Here is a 15,372-nt window from a genome sequence, read left to right as displayed (position 1 = left end):
TAAAGGAGAGGAATCACATTATACTATTATAAGTCCTTTGCCGTAATCTCCCTTTTGAACAGTGTCACCAGGCTGCTATAATATGATCCAGATGCAATGTTACTATTTTGTCCTGGGGGTGGGGAGAGAGAGAGAGGAAGGGATTAATAACAAAAACAACATCAGACTACCAAATTGGATAAATTGGGTAAGGGAAATTATCTAATGAGGAAGAGATGATTCTTTCATTATATTTTTCTTTTCCTTCACCCTAAGAAAAGACAACAGGAGTGGCATTCCTGTGTGGAAGCTGCTCTAGTTGCACTAATGGGCATATTTAGTTGGACTCTGATATATCACCCTGCCGGTACATAGGATGCCCACAGTCTGAGCTCCTGAGCTGAAAGTGAACAGATGCCTATGGAAAGGCCACATGCAACAGCACGCTTCCCTCCTGCTGTTTCCAGCAGCTAGTATTCAGAAGCATACTGCCTCTGTCCGTGGAAGCAGAGCATAGTCGTCATGGCTAGTAGCCACTGATAACCTTACCCTCCATCAAATTGCTTAATCCTCTTTTAAAGCCATCCAAGTTGGTGGTCATAACTCCTAAGGGAGTGAATTCCATAGTTTGACTTTGTGCTGTGTGAAAAAGTACTTTCTTTTATCTGTCCTGAATCTTCCAACATGCTTCTGTAGGCAGGTTGAATTGATAGTGGTGGAACCACCGGTTCTGTTGGACTTAAGATGTTCAGTGCCTCCCTGTATTACACAGGGAAGATGAGAAGCTGCCTTATACTAAATCAGACCCACTGGTTCATCTAGCTCAGCATTGTCTACACCAGCCTTTCCCAACCATTGTGCCTCCAGGTGTTGTTGGACCACAACTCCCATCAGCCTCAGCCAGCATTGCCAATGGTCAGGAGAGATGGGAATTGTGGTCCAACAACATCTGGAGGCACACTGGTTGGGAAAGGCTGGTCTACACTGACTGACAGTGGCTCTCCAGGGTTTCAGACTTCCTGGCAGCCCTACCGGGAGATGCTGGGGACTAAACCTGGGATTTTTTGCATACAAAGCAGACATGCTGCCACTGAGCTTCTCTAAGCACATAGGAAACACCTCTTCACTGTTTGTGAATCATGTCAATTGTACCAACGTCATTCTGAAGTAAAACTCCAGTTTGTTATTACTAAGAATCTTCATGATTCTGTAAAAGATGTAGCAGTATTTTTTCAGCCTTGCCCAGATAGAAAAACAAGGAATATTGGCCATATTTGGCTTCAGAAGGGCCCAGCTCATCTGTAGAGAATCTGCTTTGTGTGCAGAAGGTTCCATGTTTGATCCCTGGCATCTTCGGGTAGCCCCCCACTCTCCTCTTTTAAAGCTCAATTCTACGTTTTAAAGCTGGAGCCTACATTCCATTTTGTTGCCTTCATGTCATCAGTCAACATTGCATCACCTTAATTTATACAATTTCATAAATAATAAATCACACATCATAATATCATTTAATACCAGATGGTATATGTAATGGTAAACTGACAGCCCTTTTTTTGGCTTGAAAAGTTGCTGGCAGGAGGGGTGGGGAGGCTAGTGGGAGTAGAGAAACAAAAGGAGAGCTTAACCCTTTATCTTCACCAAATTGTGCCCCATGCAGCCTCGTGAGATTATGGAGAAAGATTAAACATGCACACACCATATTCTCCTGTTCCCAGAGTTCCTTCCTGAACTTTTCAAATAGAAAATGGGCACTCTGGGCAGCAGTAAGATTTGTTTACAAATGTTAAAACCTAAACAAACAATCAAAAACCTGACTGCATGCCGAAAGGTGAGTTGCATGAGTAATGGAGTCATCAGGCAACCAGTTCACTGCACAGCTTGCTTGAATAAATTTTGATTCCATCCCACTTTGACTTCATCCCAACAGAGAGAATGTTGTCTGTCTTAACCTTAGTCTGAGGTTGTGGCCCTCTGGATGTTGTTGGACTCCAACTCCTATCAGCCCCAGCCAACATGGTCAACAGACAGGGATTATGGGAGTTACAGTCCAACCACATATGAATGGTCACAGGTTCTCATCCCTGCTTAAATTAAAGCCTCTTGGGTATTGTCTTCCTTGCACGCCACATAGTTTTCCAGCCCACGCAGGAGATCTCCTGCTGTTACATTTTTACATTAAATGTAAATGTTAAATCATACATCCTCTGGGCCTCTTAATAGCCTGGAGCTATCTATTGTAAGGCCATTCTCAAAATTGGGCTCCTGCTGGGAGGAAGGGTGGGATATAAATCTAATAATAATAATAATAATTCCATGAATGATTTTTGAGGGGGGTTCTTCTGATTTCTTTACCCAAGCAGCTGCCTTTGTATTGTAGGTATCTTTGCCAGCTAAACAGTCAGATGGAAATGCTTCTCTCAGCCAACTCAGCCAGCCACCAGAAGGACCTCCAGGTCATTGTCAGCCCCGCCTGCTGTCTGAAGAACTACTTTGAATGGACTGGAACTTTTCTTGAGGGATCTTAGTGGGTCTAAACTCAAAAATGGATTCAAAATGGTTCTGAAAGTGCCCAACCTCATATGGACTCTCTTTTTCATGCTTCTGACTGCAGCGAGTTCTATGCAATCGGATGTTGGTCTATAGTAACCCGGTCTTTTTGACTTGCTGGAGAAATGGTTTTGATTCTTAGATCACCCTTACAGTCTTCAGTGTTTTTATCAATAACATAAGAATGCTTATAGATCCTTTTATAACTCACAGACATTTTTCATTTCAATGACATATATTGATAATCATCTCCCCCATCAGTTTTTTTAATTTAAATAATGTACAGTTCTGTATATTCTGTCTTTTCCCACAAACAGCAGGAAGAACTGCTGTATGCATGGTCATGTGTTTGTAGGTGCATGTGTTGGAATAGGAAGTATTTAGGAGAGACAAATTCAATACTAGTTCTGACACTGAAATTATAACATATGCGTACACACACACTTGTATGGTTTATTTTGAAGGTTTGAAAAAAATAGCTCTGATAATTGTATATCTTTTACAAGTTTTACAAGCTGAGTATTTGATATACAGAAACTAACTAGGGGCATTTTTATAACTGGAAAGCAGTGAAAAGGCATTTGCGTATATACTAGAAGGAGATTAGCTCAGTAGACTGATTCCTCATTCATGTTTGATGCTCCTTTTCCCTGCTTTACTTCTCTAAACATTAGTGTTCTAGATCAAAATTAGCTGGGCCCATTTTTCTGAATTAAATGAACTACTGTTCATAACTGCATTATCTTCCATTCAATGCTTATGTCTGCCATTCAGTGTCACATAGCTCAGAGACTGGACTCCAATGGAGGGAAAAGAGCAAGACAGATGGTCGCACAATGTCTCTGCGGAGAACTAAACCTTAAAAGAAACATAGGACTTCTAGTACAACTGGCCCCATGTCCATTTCTCTACCAGCTGCAGACAGTGATAAGGAGCTGAAATGAGGGAACACATTGTAACAATGTCCAGACATGAAAAAAGTTGACCTACATGATGTGAAAGGGGGAAGAGGACCTTGACAAGTGGGGGTTGTTTTTGGTGACAGTCTCATAGTTCTTGCAATGTTTCTTTCCACCCTTAAGCAATTTTCCCCTTTCCCCCAAAATAATTGCCTTTGAAGACATAGCCAAGTCATATATGCAGTTACTGTTAGAGCTTGTCAGGTGTCAGGGCTTGATCTAAACTGAATGGATTTGAAATAAGGTTTTTTCTTATTACAATGGTCCATACTGCAATCAGAGGCTCGGATCTGGCAAGGCAAAAAGCAGAAGTATCAGCAACAGTTGAAATAGAATGGTCTACTGTTCATTGGGTTTTTTTCTTCATCTACTACTGGGCTTCAGATGTCCAAGTCATTCTGCTCCTGTGAATGATAGCAGCAGTTCTCAGTTATGAGGTTTGCTTGCAATTTGGCATAAAGTACCTACCGCATCAAGATAGCTTTGCTGGGTTGCCAGAAATCCTAGAGTAATGGCACTAGATGTATTTGCTATCATCTATCTCTGTGTCATTGGCTGTTAGTATGCTGTGTGTGTAGCCTGGTTGACTTTCCTTCCCAATAGTCTGAATGAAATATAGATCCTGCTGAGCTGGCTTGTTAAATGTTATAGAAATGCCTTCTTTTTTTATGAATTTTCCTTCAACTTAGAAGCAGGAGTGAACAGCAATCCACTTGGCTTACTAGAAACCAAGACGAGGTGCTGCTATATCAGACTGGTTTCTTACATTTCCCTCCCATGCCACCTCAGAACAAGTGGTGTGTTCACAGGCATTTCAGGCAAACTTTCATCATACTCTTTAACATATATATTTGTTTAATGGGCCTTTCTTAAGGTTGCAAAGAAAGAAACTTCTGTTGTCTTGTAAAAATGATTGCAATACTCTTGGGGAAATATCCAGATAGTGATTATCTTGACACGAAAAGAGCCAAAGAATAGGCCAGTTTATATATTGCACTAGACACACTTTTTAAAAATCAAAATTCTCTCCTACAATAACCTATATTCTGTGCCAACAAAAGCTGAAATTATGTGATCAAATTAGCGTACTTTTCATATTTTAGTCAGCTTCTGCTGGTGTTGGGGCACAGTGTGCAGCCCTGCTCTGTAATGATTGGAAATCCTACTCAAACACCACCACCCCGTTTTGGATATATTTTCAGGCATTGTAAGCCTATCTTTGCAGTCTAAAGGGACTAGAAACTTGGTGTGTGTGTGTATATACACAGATTTATACATGAAAGCTGAGATTCTCAGGATGCTGACTTCTGCACCCAAAACCAGTTTCTCCAATCACATGGTACAATCAAAAAATACTCTTAGCTCTGGGAAGAAAACATACCTGCAATCTCTGTTTCCTCGTGCTTCGCTTTCTGATACTGTTCATTTCTACAGTGCCAAGATAATTGATTGTGGCAATGTAGCTAATATGCTTGTCGCTATTCTGGGTATCTGAAAGAGTACAGGATTTGCCTGGTCCCCCTTGCGTCCATGATAGCCTGCTCTTTATTATCAAACGCTTACACTTAGATAACTTTACCGGATCAGAGACATTCCCGTAGGATCGGGGTGTGGGGGCTAAAGCTGTAAATATATGTCATTTCTTGGGTGTAATCCCAAGGGGGCTTGCTTCTGAGTAAAAATGAATAGGGCTGCATTGTAAAATATCAAAGCCATATTTAAAAGTTCAGCTTTTTATACTTTCATTCAATTTAGTAAAGTTCAGCTTTCTGTTGTTTCATTCAGTTGGTTCTTTGCCTGCAGAAGGTCCTAGGCTCAGTCCTCAGCACCTGCAGCTTAAAGGATCTCATAGAGCAGTATTTCCCAAACTTTGGGTCCCCAGATGTTGTTGGACTACAACTCCCATCAGCCCCTGCATCCAGCACGCCCAATAGCCAGGAATGATGGGAATTGTAGTCTAGCTGCATCTGGGGACCCAAAGGTTGGGAAAGGCTGATCTAGAGTGTCTCGGCTGTCAAGGTAGCACTGTAGAGAGTACTGATAGTCCTTGATAGGTAGTAACTTGGTGCAAGTCAACTGCATATGTGGCCAGTGAATTTATGTAATGCTTTTAACTTATAGTGCTTTAAAATAATGATGGTGCAACACCGATTGTGTGCAGTGTGAGATGGATCTTATTCTATTCCTATTTTCTTTTAATACCTTTCATCTAAAAGGCAAGCTACCTTCTTCAAAAAAAATACTAATATGGACTATCTCCTGTTACCTCTAGTGCAGTTTTCCTGAAGGCTGAAAAATGCACAAATACTTGAAAAGTGACTAGAGATGATGCTCTGAGATTGTGCCTAATTTTTACAGAATATTCAAAGCATCACTGCCTTTTTCATTAGATTTATATCCCACCCTTCCTCCCAGTAGGAGCCCATAGTCTTGCTCTATGGCAGGACAAGGCAGAGCTCAGGCTATAGGAATATAAAGTTCTTCTGTTTCTTCAGCTACAAGCTGAGGCCTATACTGTGTAGTGTCAACAGCTGCATCCTTATTGTTAGCTCCACCTGCACTGGCAGGTGTCTTTTCAGTTAAAGAGCACCTGCCTATTCCAGTAGGCTTCTCCTGTGATGGAGCAGGGGAGCCTCTGGGCTCACTGGGTCTTTGCAATTGAATCCTTCAGATCTGAGGATGGTTGTGCTGCAGGACTCTGGCAATGGCCAGTTTCCCTTGTGTATGGTTCATACATACTAATACTGAAACATTTGGTTTTGAGGTATCCTGATGTTTATAATCAGGATACTTTATAATAAAATGACTGGAGTCTAAGATACAGTTGCCAATTTTTTTCCTGGCAAGTATTCATCACATGAAGCTTTTATCAGCAGGCAGATGTAGTGATAGGAAAATCACCACCTTCTAAATTTCCTCCTGTGATGCAGCTGTAGGAAAAATATTGACAACTCTAGACCAAAATGACATAGATGCCTCCGTTATCCTGGAAAATATTGGTGTACTCTTACTATTTAATTTATTTCACTTTAGCTTTTTAAAGCCCTTTTACCAGCTGCCTTAGATTGTTTAGCCTGCTTCTGATCTGTGTCATTTTCTTTAGCAGCAGCTACAACATATGATGTTACATAGCTCAATGACAAAATTAAATAGGGGTTTTCCCCTTCCCATAAGGAATTCATCTCTCTGTAGTCCCTTGATTTGGTTTTAGTATGTAGATAACCAGGGCGCAGAGTGGTAAGTGGCGGTAACACAGCCGAAGCTCTGCTCATGGCCAGAGTTCGATTCCAACGGAAGGAGGAAGTCGAATCTCCAGTAAAAGGGGTCGAGGTCCACTCAGCCTTCCATCCATCCGTGGTCGGTAAAATGAGTACCCGACGTATGCTGGGGGGTAAAGAAAGGCCGGGGAAGGAACTGGCAATCCCACCCCATATATACGGTCTGCCTAGTAAACGTCGTAAGACGTCACCCTAAGAGTCAGAAACAACTCACACTATAAGTGCCGGGACACCTCTTTACCTTTAACCAGGGATTTGAATTCTAGTAACAAGTAAATCGACTGTTGGCTGTTTGATGTTAACTATATACTAAACCTGTTAAAATGGAGCTGCCATTGCAAATACCGAAGGGAAGCTTCAGTCCAATGTGGTATCTACAACTTTTTAAAGCAGCAATAATAGTATGAAATATGCTTAGTGGTGCATAAGGAAAGATTGTGACTAATTGTGACTGTATGGATTCTAGTGTGCTGTGCTGTCCTGCAAATTCTAATTCCAACAGACTTATTAGGACATTTTTTTAAAACTACAAAGAAAGACCACAGGCAGGAGTTTGAGGCACTGCACCAACCACACAAAGGGACCCTGATATTAGTGATGGGTTCACCGTATTGGCATAGCATATTTTGCCAGAACTCTGTTTCAGTATTATGCCAATCCATTCTGATTTCCACTGATCCCAACAGAAGAGGGTTCTGTAAAGAGGAGCTGGTGGTGGTAATGCAGAAGGGGAATGCTCAAGGGAAGAGCTAGGAGGGAGATGGCGTGATGCATCAATGTTTATAGGGTACTGACAAGTTACTGCTGATCTAAGATGTAGTAATTTCCTCTCCAGTAACCTGTAGCAATTTATGTCAGAGGGAAACTAGCACAGATCTCTTACCTTCTGCCTGCTAAGTCCTGGTCAAGGCTTTCCCTCACTCTAGAAAAAAAGGTCTGAAGTAGTATATTAAAGCTGTGTCCTAAGCCCCAGCAAGCAAAGAGGAATTTACTTCCAAGTTAGGATTGATCCGACATGGTGCCATCCCATGCATACTTGTGAGTAAACATGCCTAGGATTTGGCTGCACATCATTTCTAAATTGCTTTTGTTTTAGACCCTCATGACAGAATTCCTTCCCTTTTCTCATCCTGTGTCTTGGTAAATCCTGATACAGATGTATATTCTTTCTGTACAGCTTCACAAACCTACACTGAGGTGTTCCTATGCTGCCTCGCTTTTGAGATGTACCATTGTGTTTGACATTGCCATTGAAATAAATCCAAGATGTGGTTTATGAGCTTTGTATGAGAATGAAGTAGACTGTCTTAACCAGCAACACAACCTGCCTTCTTCTCAGGTACAGAGGACTCTATTGTCAAGCTGCTCACCTCCAGCTATTGAACCCATGCTGGTACAGGAATAGCCTATTCATGTTATGGTACTAATCTCCTTCACAAAAGATATACTTCTTGATGAATAGGGTGCCATTTTGGGAAGAATGAGGCAAAGGATTTATTTCAGACCATGTGTGATTATTCCTCAGGAGTATCAGTTTTTCTGACCAACTCATGGTTCAGCATTTGATTGCATGTACTCATGTGTGTGTGTGTGTGTGTGTGTGTGTGTTCTTTTTAAGGGAGGTTATTCCTTATCACCATCTGCTTATCTGTATGCTTCTTTTCCATAACATTGTCCCAAAGTAGTTTACAACGTATCAAATGAACAATATGCATAACTATTCAAAATGCATTCGAAACAATTATAAATAATCATAGTATCAATGAATACAAAAAAAATCAAACCATACAATATTGGATAAAACAGCACAAATAAGCTAACCTAATTTAACAGTATAAACAACACTGTATAAAACAGTTCCAGACTGTGGTCTACAGACCACCAGTGGTCCACTAGCTTCACTCAGGTGGTCTGCAGTATGTCTACAGATTTGATGTTGAAGACGGGAGATGACACATCCATTGCATTAAATATACATATTTATATTAATTGCATTTTATTTCTTTTATTTATTTACAGTATTTTATTACTACTATTATTACTCAGTCTTCACCAGAAGGTCCCAGAATTCTATGGAATTCAACTTGTAATACATAAAAAATACAATATATATGAAACAAAAGAAGCAATAAAGATACAGTTAAAGATCATATAGCATCAAGCACGGCACATTACAATTCCCACAACAGGCACAAAAATCATTAAATGGTGTGCCAAGACCCTCAGCAATTTTCAGGTAGTCCATGGGAAAAAAAGTTTGGGAACCACTGGTATACAACAATATAAATATGCAAATAAAATTAAATAATTGAAACTAAACCAAAGTGAAAATTATATCAAGACAAAAATGGAAGACTAGCATGCAAAGCATCATTATTCTCAACAATGCACCTGTATTCAATGGTTTGGTTATGAAACTCAGTCTTCATCCAAGGACCCCCTCCATCTCCCTCCTAGGGTGGTGGAGCTGCTCCCACTCTGGCTCTCATGCCCACCATTATTGTGGGCGCCTGCCCTACATAACAGCCCATAATTTTCCTTCCACACTCTCCCACCAAACAATATTTGCGGTTATTGAGCAATCTGTGCTGATAACATTGCAATCATTGGGTGGTATTCAATGCTAGTCCTATTCAGAGTAGGCCCATTGATATTAATGGATATGACTAAATTGGGTTCATTAATTTCATTGTGTCTACTCTGAGCAGGACTTAGTTGACTATAACCCGGTATTACGAGGTTAAAAATATTAACCACAACAAGTGCTCTTTAAATTAAAAAGTCTTGAGAGGAGAGACAATTTAATTGTGAATATGAGCCTCTAAACATTGATGATTGCTTTTTTCATTCAAAATGCTTTCTAGTTGTCCACTGAAATCTGAAAGAATAGTCTCTCAGTGCAATATCATAATGTCTATATTGCTGTATTTGGGAAGGAAACCGTATTAACTAGAGCTTTAGTGGGGGGAGAGGGGAATTGCACAACCCACATTTCACACATCAGGAGCAAAACAAGGCAATTTGGAAAACTCCAAGCAGAATATTCCTCCTCTCATGTTATCCCCCAGCAATAGAAACCAAAATGTGATGAAGGCTTTGTATATTCCATCATCGCCCAGTTATATAGAATTTGTAAAGAAAACACAGCTTGGTAATCAATATCAAGCAGAACTGACTTGCATCAAAATGTTTCAGTGTGGATTGCTCCTGTTCAGGTTTCCAGTCATTCCACATCTGGTTTTCCATTTCCCCTCCCAATAGTCAGTATTATGTGGTCACTGTGCATCCTCAATCCTCATTGGGCTGTTTGTATTTTGTTAGGTTTCTCCCCATTTTTCAGGGACTGCCTTACTAATATTAGTAAGCCACTCTGGCACCTTTTTTGGCTGAAGAGCAGGATAAAAATGCTCCAAACAAACAGCATGGTCTATTTGAGTGGTTGGTTTTAGCACATTAATTTCCCCCCTCCCACTAACTCCCCACCTTTCCAGGGTTGCGTTTTCCGCCCCATCCCCCAATTTACTGTGTCTCCATATCGCCAGCATCTTTTGATCAGACTGAAGTTGATGACATACCTAGGCTTTCTCCCCTCTTTTGCAGAGCCTGTGTCTTTGCCATTAACATCTGCTGCCCATAGGAACAGTCAACATTTTTGTCAATGCAGCACACAGCAAAGGTGTCAAATTTCCCCAGATGATCTTACAGGTCTGTACAGGGTCAGGCGGTCTTTCAGGTAAGCCGGTCCCTGTTCAGAGTTTTCTATGTTAACAAGAAGACCTTGATCATGGCCCAGTAACTGATTGACAGCCATTCATTGTCCACATTGGTTTGAATGATCTTCAACCATCTTTTTCTATCCACATAAAAGATTTCATTCAGTCGTATTTCTTGTAGGCTGCACCCCCTCCACTTTATCAGATTAGACATTTTTTTTCTGGATCCTGCCCAGGAACAGCTGTGGCTGATGCACTCCTAGCCACAGAGGATACTTGGGCCTCTAGTGACAAAGATGAATCCATGAGTACCCCTAGGCTGCAGACCTGGTCCTTCAGAGGGAATGCAACTCCATCCATAACAGTTAACTTGCCTATCTCCTGGACATGGGAACCACCTACCCAACGAGACTCCATCTTCCTAGAATTCAAGCGCAATTTATTGGCCCTCATCCGGTCTACTACAGCATTCAGACAGCAATCCAGAGTGTTTACAGCCTCTCCTGATTCAGATGTTATGGAGAAATACAGCTACTGTTTAAGAAAAGTAGGAAAAGGGAACGAACAAAAAAGGTCAGCAAGATTATAAATGTAAAGACCTGGGGAAAATTGGGTTTTTCCCCCCGAAACCTTTTTGTTTGTTTCTGTTTTTCCAAAAAGTTGGAAAAACGGGAAAGTTTTGGATTATGAAATATTTTATTTTAGAATGATTAATAAAATGTTTAAGACAAGGCTTTTGTATATTTACTCACCCAAATGGCTTAAAAAACTAAGTAAGACTTTTAAGTAAGGCTATGTAAAGCAAGAACAGCAAGGGAATCTTTTTGGCTCCACAAGCCAGATTCCGATCAGGATCTGCAGGCCAAATCTGAACTCAGGATCCCCACCTGGAATCACATAACATGCTGATGTTGCGTGATTGACAGCTGTGCTTTGATTTTAAGTTTCTGAGATCAGGGACATAAAGGGATAGGGGAGAGACTTCCAAAACCCTTCTCCAAGTCAGGAAAGCACAGAGAAACATGGAAGAGGCTTTTGCAAGTCTCTCCCCCTTCCCCGTTAAGGCCCTGCTCTCAGGGAACGTAAAAGGAAAGCATGGGGAAACTTGGAAAAGTTAAGACAACCCCCGCATGCCTGTTTAAGCAAGCAGGAGTGCAGGAGCTATCTTAAAGCCTTTGCAAAAGCCTCTTTCAAAGAGATCATATGCAAGAGCTCCTTCAAAGGGCACTTTTGCACAGGACGTTAATCAGCTGATGAGTAGGGATTTAATCCTGCTGCCCTGTGATGTTAGCTGCTGGGCAGGTGGCTGTGGTTTAGGGAAAATGGCCTTGGGGGCCACATTGGACCCCATGAAGGGCTATAATTGGCCTGGATGCTGGAGGTTCCCACCCCTGAAGTACAGTATCAGATCGTTACAGGTCCTCTACACTGAGAACAAGCAAGTCTTGCATTGTATGCTACTACAATTCTACAGCATCAGTATCAGCATACTACAAATGCAAGAGCAAGATGCATGTTTGCCTTTAAGAAGCTCTGCCATTGACATAAGAAAAGATAGAAGGATTCAGTACCTTCTTTGCTTGTAAGCTTCTTCCTGTTGGCATAGTTGGTGAACCCGTTTCTGCCCTGTTGATTAGGCTTCAAAGGACTGGGAGTGGGAGAGCAACACAAATAAAAAAAGCAGAAAGTGATAGTGATAGAGAAAATGAGACAGTCGTAGATCACAGTTTTGTCAGTTGCTGGAGCCATCAGCTACATAAATCCAGAATGAGTAAAGGGAAGCTAGATGGTAGGCATAATTTTTCCAATTCACCTAATTGCCAGGAACAGATGCCGCATGCGAACACTGACATCATGTGGTTATGTTTAAATATGTGCTGAAAACATTACTGATAATGAAAATTCCCATCTTCAAAATACGAGCCTAAGGGCTGATTCAGGCTTGATTCAGAAATTGATGCTCTTCTTGAACAGAACGTGGTATCTACTTTTATTAGTCCTATGGGATGGTCTGAAGGCACATTATACATACATAACTTCGTTGAACCTAAACAGGTCTGGGCCTAGATGGGTGCTTTGAGCTGCATGGAAGAAAGGTGGAATCGACGAAATAATGAATATTTTAAGCTTTTGGAAAAGGGGATGGCACCTTTTCCTCCAAAGCCAGAATGAAGTAAATGTGAGTCGAGAGTACTTTTTGCATTCTTCCCTTCTTCCTGAGCCCATTATGCCTCTCTTCCTTAGGGTTCCTTGGGGCACATGACTAATAAGCCCATTACTTCTTTGCTGGATTTACAGGCTCTATAGCAAGAGTCGTCTGTTGTTGTTGTTATGTGCCTTCAAGTTGACTATGACTTATGGCGACCCTATGAATCAGCGACCTCCAAGAGCATCTGTGATGAACCACCCTGTTCAGATCTTGTAAGTTCAGGTCTGTGGCTTCCTTTATGGAATCAATTCATCTCTTGTTTGGCCTAACTCTTTTTCTGCTCCCTTCTGTTTTTTCCAGCATTATTGTCTTTTCTAGTGAATCATGTCTTCTCATGATGTGTCCAAAGTATGATAACCTCCGTTTCATCATTTTAGCTTCTAGTGACAGTTCTGGTTTAATTTGTTCTAACACCCAATTATTTGTCTTTTTCGCAGTCCATGGTATGCGCAAAGCTCTCCTCCAGCACCACATTTCAAATGAGTTGATTTTTCTCTTATCCACCTTTTTCACTGTCCAACTTTCACATCCATACATAGAGATCGTGAATACCATGGTCTGAATGAACCTGATTTTGGTGTTCAGTGATACATCATTGCATTTGAAGCAAGAGTCGTAGCATGTTATTATTTTGTAGGCAGACATTGGGTTGTATCCAACAAAGTTGTCCCTTTTGCATAAGGATTCCCACTTGCACAATGGGACTTCTCCTCCCTCTCATCTCCCCATACACCCACACACCTTACAAATCTGCTCCAGAGGGTTAGGGAAAACACCAGAACAAATCTGTAGAACATGCAGGGGGAGAAGAGGGAGGGGAAGTCCTAGTGCGAGCAGGATGACTTCCTTAGATATTTTGTGCACTCTCAGAACAGACCACAGCGCTGGTGTATTTGGAGAAGTGCGCCTCTTGAGATGATTGTTGCTGATCTGTGTTGGTTGTATATATTTTTTTTAAATATCTCAACCTTTGTAACTATTGCTCAATTATGTGTACTAATTTCCTAGTTTTGAAAGCTTTCTTTCCCAATATAATCTACATCTTTCCCTTCTTTAGGGATTATTGATATCACATCATCTTTCCAGAAGGTGAGGGTTTTATCTAAGATCAAACAACCATTGAATAATTTTGTCAGCTGACCAATCAATAGTACTCTAATATTTTTTAGAATTTGGTCAGCAAACCATCTGTTTCTGGGAACTAATTTATGTTTACCTGTTTTGAGTATGCTTAACATATCTGATTTCTAAATAGAATATTTTCAAATGAAACTGTGCCCCAATAATTCTGGAATTCTAAATCTCAGATTCGAGGATCATCTCTTACAATAAATTTCAAGAAAACTTGTGTGTGTTTGCTATTCCTCCATCCTCTCTCCCTTGATAGGTGCAACCATTTTCCTTTTGTTTCTGAACAGCTTATTGAAGCTAACAATCTGTCAGGTTTGTTCCTTTTTTTCAAAAACAGAGTGATTATATTTCTCTCTCGTCTGCCTCTAATAATTCTTTTTATTCGATGACTGTGAATCTTTTCAAAGTTCTTTTGTCATCATTAGTTTTAGCTGCCATTCACACTGCTTTTGTTCTCTAAGTGCTTTACATTTATCATTTCCTTAACTGGTTTCTGTGCGATACTAGAAACGGATAAAATAGCCATGGCTTTTGCTACATCCCAAATTCCCAGCTTGTACACCTAGTAGAGGCTGGCGGCTCCGCTGTCAGTGAGGCAGTGAATCTGCTTCAGGTTTTAGTCCAAACTTTCAAAGAGCTCCCCAAAAACCCTGTTACCGGCAAGACTAGTCCCCTTGCCAGTGAATGCATAGGGTTGAGGGCTCTTGCTTCCTTCCTTCTTCCATGTCTACACAGAGTCCTTGGATGTTGAATGTTAGGTCATCTCACGGATTATCAACAGCAGTCGTCTAGTGTAGGCAGAGAATAGAGGAGACCACACTTAAGAATACTGGAGTCTTGGGAGGTACCAGAAATTTTCTATTTGGGAGGCAGACTTCAGACAGCAGAATAGTCTTTATAATATGTGCTATTTATTCATATCTTGCACACTACAACTAATAAAATGCATTCTAGGTGGCCTTAGCCATCACTGAAGAAACAGGAAAAAAGAAATAAATATCAGCATGAAAGAAATTGCTGGATATCCATTTAACATCCAAGTATGACTCTGAAGGCACATCTTAGTTAAAACAAGGTACAATAGATGAAGGACTGAGTTAAACTCTAAGTCAGTGGTTCCCAACCCTTATGAGTATGGGACCCCCTTCGTAAGCTCAAAAAATATCATGACCCTCCATGCTAATTGTAATTTTAGTCTCTGTTAATTGAAAAAATGGTGTGTGGCAAAATCATATCTCCAAATATCCCTTTCCATTAAAAGCTCCCTGCAGACATGGAGGTATTGCTTTCTTTTCTTAATGCAAACATCCAATACAATTGGTATCCCCTGCACCCCCCCAGTCTGAAGATGTACAGTCCTCTTTCCCGAAACCAGTTGGATACAGTATTGGACCAAGAATGAGGTTCAAATCCCCACTCAGCCATGAAGCCCACTGGGTGACCTTGGACCAGACACAGTCTTTCAGCCTGACCTATCTCACAGGGTCTGTGTAAGGATAAAATGGAAAGTGGGGGGAACCATTTGCACCACCCTGAGCAACTTGGAGGAAAGGTGG

At 41.0% G+C, this 15,372-nt stretch overlaps 1 protein-coding gene across 2 annotated transcripts in view; it reads left to right on the top strand.

Moving 5' to 3' along the window:
* The window catches only part of LOC133383642 (protein SOGA3-like), a 53,967-nt gene extending 45,961 nt beyond the window's left edge, over positions 1–8,006 (top strand). For both annotated transcript variants that reach the window (XR_009762360.1, XR_009762359.1), the window contains exon 7: positions 2,357–8,006. The gene's annotated coding sequence lies outside the window, so the exon portion shown is untranslated. The remainder of the gene's footprint in view (positions 1–2,356) is intronic.
* The last annotated feature ends 7,366 nt before the right edge of the window (positions 8,007–15,372 follow it).

This window comes from Rhineura floridana, chromosome 4 (assembly GCF_030035675.1).
Source record: "Rhineura floridana isolate rRhiFlo1 chromosome 4, rRhiFlo1.hap2, whole genome shotgun sequence".
NCBI classification, from domain to species: domain Eukaryota; kingdom Metazoa; phylum Chordata; class Lepidosauria; order Squamata; family Rhineuridae; genus Rhineura; species Rhineura floridana.
Note: the sequence above shows the minus strand (reverse complement) of the source record. Positions and strands in the feature narration are given on the sequence as shown.